Below are 7,455 nucleotides of genomic sequence, written 5' to 3'. Positions count from 1 at the left end.
TATGTAATATATGATGTATGGATTATATATCCATACATAATGAGGAGTGAGATGAGGAGAAAGATATATATATATAATGAGGAGAGAGATGAGGCAGAAAAGTTTTTGAAGAAATAATGTCCCCGAATAGCTAGAAACCATGAACAATGCAAGCCCCCACCAAGAGGTGAATGGATAAACAGACTGTAGTATATTCATGCAATGAAATCGTACTCAGCAATAAAAAGGAACCAACCACAGATACGTGGACCAATATAGATGCATCTCATTTTCTCACAGAAGATTTTAACAAGAGTATTTATGATGTGATTGCATGTATGTGAAGTCATAGAACAGACAAAACTAACTTTGCTTGCAAAAACATTAAAAAAAAGAAGATTGGTTCTTGGTGGAGGGCTGACTGGGGAGGCCGTGCCACTCACTTTTCCGAGTGATGGCAGTTTTCTACATCTTGATGTCTGGGCATCCAACGATCATGAGCATTTGTCCAAATTCATTGAATGGTGTGCCCAAGATGGGTGCCTTTTACCGAATGTACGTTTTACCCCAAAGAAAGGACTCTCACAAATAAAATGTGCTTTATTACATAATGAACAGAGGTGGGGGAGGTGAAAGGAACACCATTTAGATTTTTATGTCATTGTACTTCTGACTGAAACACAGTTTTCTGAAAGTCAGGTGTGCATCTTACATTGTCCTGAAGTCCTCACTTTATTTTCAAAAAATTTTTAATGTTTATTTTTGAGAGAGAGAAGACAGAGTGTGAGCAGAGGAGGGGCAGAGAGGGGTGGGGGGGAGATACAGAATCTGAAGCAGGTTCTAGGCTCCTAGCTGTCAGCATGGAGCCTGACGCGGGTCTTGAACCCACGAACCGTGAGATCATGACCTGAGCCGAAGTCGGAGGCTTAACTGACTGAGCCATCCAGACGGCCTTCCCCCCCTTTTTTTTCTGAAGTCCTCATTTTTAATTGAACGCAAAGTTCTCTGGAGAATCGAGGAGTGTGAGTAAATACGACCATGCCAAAGTCTTTCTTTGCCATCAAAAAAGTATCTAACGCTAGATGCTCACCGGTTGTAAACAAGATGTTGAAAATATCAGCCACTGAGTGATAACAAAAAGGGGAAACCATGTTGCAAAAACATCAGAAACCTACTGGAAGGCACCGGCAGTAAGGCACGGATGCTAAATTCCATCTTGGCCAATCCAATTCCAGAAATCTTGGTTTTCGCCATAGAAATGATACCAACACTTAAAAAAAAAAAACAACAACAAATAAATCAAAGCTGTAGGAGGAAGGCTCGTGTACTTAAAACCTGTGTTATCTGGGCGTGGGATTGTGAGTGCCATCTTGTAGATAGAAGACTCAACCAAAGGTTGGGTGCTGTGCGGAATTTTCCAGATTCGGCCATCTTGGATGGGTCTGTGCCTTCTCCTGGGCACAGGTGGGATTCGTCTTGTCCTCTGAAGTTCCTGCCACTGTTAACAGTCTCTGGTTTCCTCCTGAGCAAGCAGGGGCTTCCATCACAAAACAGCAGCAAGTTACCTTGGGTCTCATGTGGATGTGGATCCACCACGTGGACAATGAAAGGCAGACAAACGGTAGGGGCTGGCGCGTACGGTGCATTTCTTTGGGTGTCTTTGTTCTGCTCCAAGACAATTTGGTCCCAAGGACCGTTGGCCTCGTAGAAAAATCCCAACGTTAATATTCGTGCTCGAAGCCCTCAACCATGGCCCCAACAAATCCTGGCGGGATATGCCCACCGTGAGTCCTGTTAGTCTCTCAGAATGAATGGCCAGGGGCCACATGATTGGGAGCACTTATACAGGACACAAAGTAAAATCAGGGACCAAGAGTCCGCGTGGAATAAATGCTCCTGGGAAAATGAGAGCAAACCCAACATACACACACAAAAAAAAATCTTAATGGAAAAAGTAGTCACAACTTCAATCATAACAATAAACATGGAGGGGATATAATTACAGAATTTCCGGGGCCATCAACGTTGACATCCAACTACACAGATTCCCAGGGAAATAGAGTCAGGCATTTCCTCACTTGGAAAAGAATTTGCTTCCCCAGAATAGAAATAAAGAGAAAAACAGAACATTAATAGTATTTTCTAGCCAGGGTCAAAAACAGACCGTTGAGAAGAAGGGGTGGTGGGGGGTGGGGTCGTGATTGGGACAAAAGGTTTAAAGCAAAGGAATTTGAGGAATGACGTTGAAGACTTCAGGTGCAGGAATGACTAGCTTCCCTTCATTTTTAGAGTCCTAGCAGGAACAATGTCCAAGGAGTTCAGAACTTTTCCAGATCGCGTACACTGAGCACATGAGGTCCTAATGCCCAAAAAGGTTTTCCCATTTTCTGACTTCTCTGACCGTGTTTTCTCAAATCCTCCAAGGGTCTATACTCAAAATAAACAGGATTGCATACAATCCCGCACGTTGCAAAATAAGGTGAGTCCTCGGGTGCCATTGTAAAGTGCTCTGGGGGCCATTCCAAGTGCTCTGGGAAGCAACGCACATGGGAGATGTTCGCAGAGGGGTTCCGTGGCCACCCAACGCCGCCCCGGGGCCCAGGAGGACAACCCGCTTTGGAGAAAGACCTATGCCCAGACTTGATTCAGCTGCACCTGCCTGCTTTCTCCTTCTGCTCATCACAAAGACACGGAATAACATCGGATCGCAGACTTGGAAACAGACCTCAACAACACCTGGTCTTGCTTTTCCCCCAGGGACACTTCAGATTTACCCCTTATTCTGTGTGCACCCATGGAGACACCTGGCGTCTTGCACCTGTTTGCACAGTTAGGGACCACGAAAGGCAGAACAGAACAAAACAAACGAACAAACAAAAAAAACCCAAACAACCAAACAAACTGCACCAAAACTGAAAAACCAAACAACCAAAGAAACCATAAACCAAAACACAAAATACAAAAATTCTGCAATGTTCACTGTCTGGAATTTTTTCAAAAAAATTTTTAAATGTTTATTTATTTTTGAGAGAGAGAGAGAGAGACAGAGCGTGAGCAGGGGAGGAGCAGAAAGAGAGGGAGACACAGAATCCGAAGCAGGCTCCAGGCTCCAAGCTGTCAGTACAGAGCCCGATTTGGGGCTTGAAGTCATGAACCACGAGATCATGACCTGAGCTGATACCAAGAGTGTGAGGCTTAACCGACTGAGCCACCCAGGCACCCCGAGCATCATGTGTTCAAGGTCCGTCCATGTGACAGGACCCCTCCACACTCGGATCCTTTTCCTGGCTGAGAAATACTCCCCCGTACGGATGAACACATTTCCCCAAAACCACACCTTGGAGTTCACCCCAGTTTTCTGTCCGATTTCTTTCAGGATTTACCAGCACGTCGTGACTCACTTGCCCTGTGAGCATTTTCCAGAATCTGCATTTTTAACAGGTGCCTCAGATTTTTTGTGTGTGTGTGTCTTTTCTGGCCACTCTGGATCCCACCTCTAGGACACACGCTTTAAAACAGTCTCTCCAGACGGGTAGGGGAAACATCCGTGTGCTTGCTCAGCTGGGCTCGGCGTTTGTGGCCTTGCCGGTCAGTGAAACACCGGAACGCCCCCTCCCCTCCACCAGGTCCCTTGGCCGCCACACTCCCAACCACACGACGCTGTAAGGGCCAATATTCGGGCCCCATACCCTATGCTTCCATATAGAACTCGAGACCCTTGAGCAACCTACTAATTCCCCGCCCCACTCTGCTCTCCCCTCACCGCACGCCCCTTCTGATCCCGGGGGCCAGGCTCAGACCTTGCTTGTCGCCTGACCCCTAGGCTCGAGGTCCCCGCCAGCTTGTGGGATTATTCCAACAAGACTACCACACCCTCCCACTGGGACCAGGGCCGCGTGGTGCTCCTGTTCCTAAAATGCCTGGAGGCTCACTGTCCTCACGTGCAAACTCACGTGTCTACCAAGCAGACTGCAGGCACCGTTTATATCCACCATTATTGCATTCTGCCCCCCCCCCCACTTTATTTTTTATTTCTTTATTTTTTAAGTTTGCTTATTCATTTTGGAAGACAGAGAGAGATTGAGCATCAGCAGGGGAGGCGCAGACAGCAAGGGAGAGAGAGAGAGAATCCCAAGCAGTCTCCACGCCCGGTGCGGAGCCTGAGGCCAGACTCGATCTCAAGGACCGTGACAGCATGACCTGAGGCGAAATCGAGAGTCAGTCGCTTAGCCGACTGAGCCACCCAGGCGCCCCCCTCCCCACCCCCGGCTTTAAAACAAGGAAAACTGTAAACACAGTCCAGAGCCCTTAGGGTTATCATGAGGTCCTTGCACTGCGCACACGGCACGTGCGGGAGGGGGTGGCCGCGGGACAACCACACGGGAGCCCCGTTCTGCCTCACCGTCTTCCCACAGAGGGTTTCAGCCTTGGGGTTGTGCCTTCCTCTTCGGGCCCAGATCGACCCACCTGCAAGCGGTGGGGCCCACGGCTCCTCGAACGGTCAGGAATCTCTAGACCACGCTGTAGCAGGCCAGCCAGTGGCCGGGCCCGCGTCCCCGCGGCAGCCGTGAGCGTGCATCGTCACACACACTCTGCAGACGTCACTTAGCCATGCACCTGAAAATAGGCAGGTAATCCTAGATTAACCTGCTCAGACCGTTCTAATCCCGCGAGCCCTCAAAAGCAGACAACCTTGTCCAGCTGGAGGCACAGAGATACGGCAGAGGGCAAGGGGCACGCATTGCAAGAAGAGGGGTCTGGGGGACACCCGCCGGGACCAGAGAGGGGCCTCCAGGAGCCCAGGGTTGCCCCCTGCCGACGGCCCCCGAGAGCTCGTGCTCATCCTTGTCCGGGGGATGCCCGCAGGGACCCAGTGGGTGGACGCCCCAGTTTGGACCCCAGGAGACCTTGAGTGGAACCAGTGTCTCATTTCGAGCAGTTGCATTTGGGGTGATTTATTGCAAGTGTGATAAAAACCAGATTGAAGAAGCTTCTGTGTCTTCCAGATCAGGAAGGTGACTGGGGGGGGGTGGTCCCCTAAAAGCACTGCAGGAGGCATCTGGGGCAAGGTCTCAGCTATCAGGATCCCCTTCCCCAGCTCATGGCTGCAGAAACCTCACGATACGGCACTTAGGGGAGACTGGACAAGAGGAGAGGAGGGGACCACATGCCTGTCCTGGCTGCTTTTGCACAAACGCTGAGAAATCCCGCTGCTCACTGGTGAACCCCGGGTTCCACACCCTCGTCGTTTTCACGCTGTGAGCCACAAACTGCCCACCCCACACGGCAGGGGCTGCTGTGGGGAACAGGGCACAGGTGACAGGTATGGTGACTCTCCCCGATGGTCTATGCTGGGTGCACCTGGCCGAGCAGGGCAGGCCCATATACTCTGGTCCCACAGGGCATCCTGGGAAGGCTTCTTGGCCTCAGTTTCCTGATCTGCAGCACAGAAGGTTGCAAAGGCCAGAAGAAACCTTCCGAACCCGGCTGGGGGTTGCGGGAAGGAGCTGTGTGTCCCTGGCATCTTAGAATCGCATGGAAAGCCAGTCCAGGTGGCCGGAGTGAAAGGGTGCCCCCTGCAGTCAGGCCTGGGGGTGGGGGGTTCACCTCCTAGGGGAGGGAGTCCTGGGAGATCCCGAGTCCTGGTGGGGGTCTGAGATCTGGAGGGTTATGGACAGGTGTGGGATCCGGTGGTCTCTCCTAGTGTGTGTGTGTGTGTGTGTGTGTGTGTGTGTGTGTGTGTAAGAGATTCTAATCTGCATTCAGGTGGCTGTTGGCATTGAGGGCAATATGAGTGGGGGTCTTGGGTTCTGGCAGGTATTGAGGTCCTTGTGGGGTAGCCGGGTTTAGGTGTCCGTCGTGGTGGGGGGGGGGTTCTGGGTAGGGGTCTGTGGGGGAGTCTCAGTGAAACTCCAGTGATCCCAACATGGGTCTGGGGGGGGGGTGCTCAGGTGGGTCCAGGCAGGACTGTGACCAGAAGCAGCATAGGGAGTCCCCAGCCACAATGTGTGGGGATGTGTGATTCCAGTGGGGTCTGTTGGGGGTCCCTGCGGGAGTCTGGGTGGGGGCCTGCGGGGGTCCTCATAGGACTTTTGTGGTCTGGTAGGGGTCTGGGTGAGGGTCCCTGATTTGAGTGGGGGTCTGGATGGGGGAGTGTGAGGTCTGGGCAGGGATTCATTCATGTGGATGTCCATGTAGGGTTTTGCACTGTGGAGGAGTGTTGGGTGGGGGCAGGGTCCCGGGGTCTGGAAGGGGTCCCTGGGCAGGACTTCCAGGTTCTGGGAGAGGTCTCTGGTCTGGGCAGGGGCCCCGGGCTGGGGTAGGGTGGGTGGTGCTGTCTGGGTGGGGTCTCGAATCCTACCTCTGGGCAGGGTCCCTAGGTGGGTGACCCAGGTCCAGGAGGGATCTGGAAGGAAGTCCCGGGCAGGGGTCCTAGTCCCGGATCTGGGGTTCAGGCGGGGGCCCTGTGCAAGGCTCCACCGGGGGTTCCTGGGCCAGGGTACGGTGTGTGGGGACCCATGGACCGGGAGAGGGGAGAGGTCCATGGGTGCGGTCCCCTCGTGGGGTTCTGGCATCTGGGTGGGGTTCGGGTCGGGGGTCTTGGGCCTGCGAGGCAGTCACTGGGTAGGGGCTGGGGGTCCGGATGGGGATCTCTGGTCTAGCATCCGGGCTGGGTCCCTACCCAGTGACAGACACAGGGGCCCTGGGCAGAGTCGGGCAAGGCCAGGAAGGGGTCCCCAGCTGGGGTCCGGGATCTGGTCAGGGTCGCAGGATCAAGGGAGGGGTCGGGGTAGCGGTGGAGTTTCCGGGCAAGGGGTCCAGGGTCCCGGCAGGGTCAGGCAGGGTGTTTGGGGAGGGGGTCCGGAGGCGGAATCGGGGAGGCACCAGGCGGGGATCCAGGGTGTGGGCCGGTGAGGGAGGAGTCTCGGAAGGGGGGCAAGAGTCCGGGCAGGGGTCCAGGGTCCGGATCTGGTTCCGGGCAGGGGTCCATGGTCAGGCAGGGCTCTCGGGCCGGGGTCCAGGGTTGGGTTCGGGTCAGGGAGGGGTTCCCAGGCGGGGGTCCGGGTGTGGGCAGGTCCCCAGGCAGGGTTCCGGGGTCATGGCAGGGTCCCCGGGGCGGGGTGGGGGTGGGGGGTGTTGGGAAGGGGGTCCAGGGTCGGGCAGGGTCCGCGGGTGGGGGTCCGGGGTCAGGGCGGTTACCCGGGGTCTGGGCCTCTGGCGGGGGCCCCAGGCGGGGTTTGGGGTTCGTGGGTCGCGTCGGGGTGAGGGCGGGGGCCCCGGGCGGGGGATGGGGGGCAGGGGCCCGGGGCGGGGGTTGGGTCGGGGTCAGGGAGGGGGCCCGGGGTCGGGGCGGGGTCAGGGCGGGGACCCCAGGCGGGGGGCGAGGGTCAGGTCTGGGTCAGTGCGGGGGTTGGGGGTCGGGTCGGGGTCACGGCGGGGGTGCCTGGCAGGGGTTGGGGCGGGGTCCCTGGCGGG

The sequence above is a fragment of the Panthera uncia genome, chromosome X (genome assembly GCF_023721935.1).
Source record: "Panthera uncia isolate 11264 chromosome X, Puncia_PCG_1.0, whole genome shotgun sequence".
Lineage (NCBI taxonomy): Eukaryota > Metazoa > Chordata > Mammalia > Carnivora > Felidae > Panthera > Panthera uncia.
Note: the sequence above shows the minus strand (reverse complement) of the source record.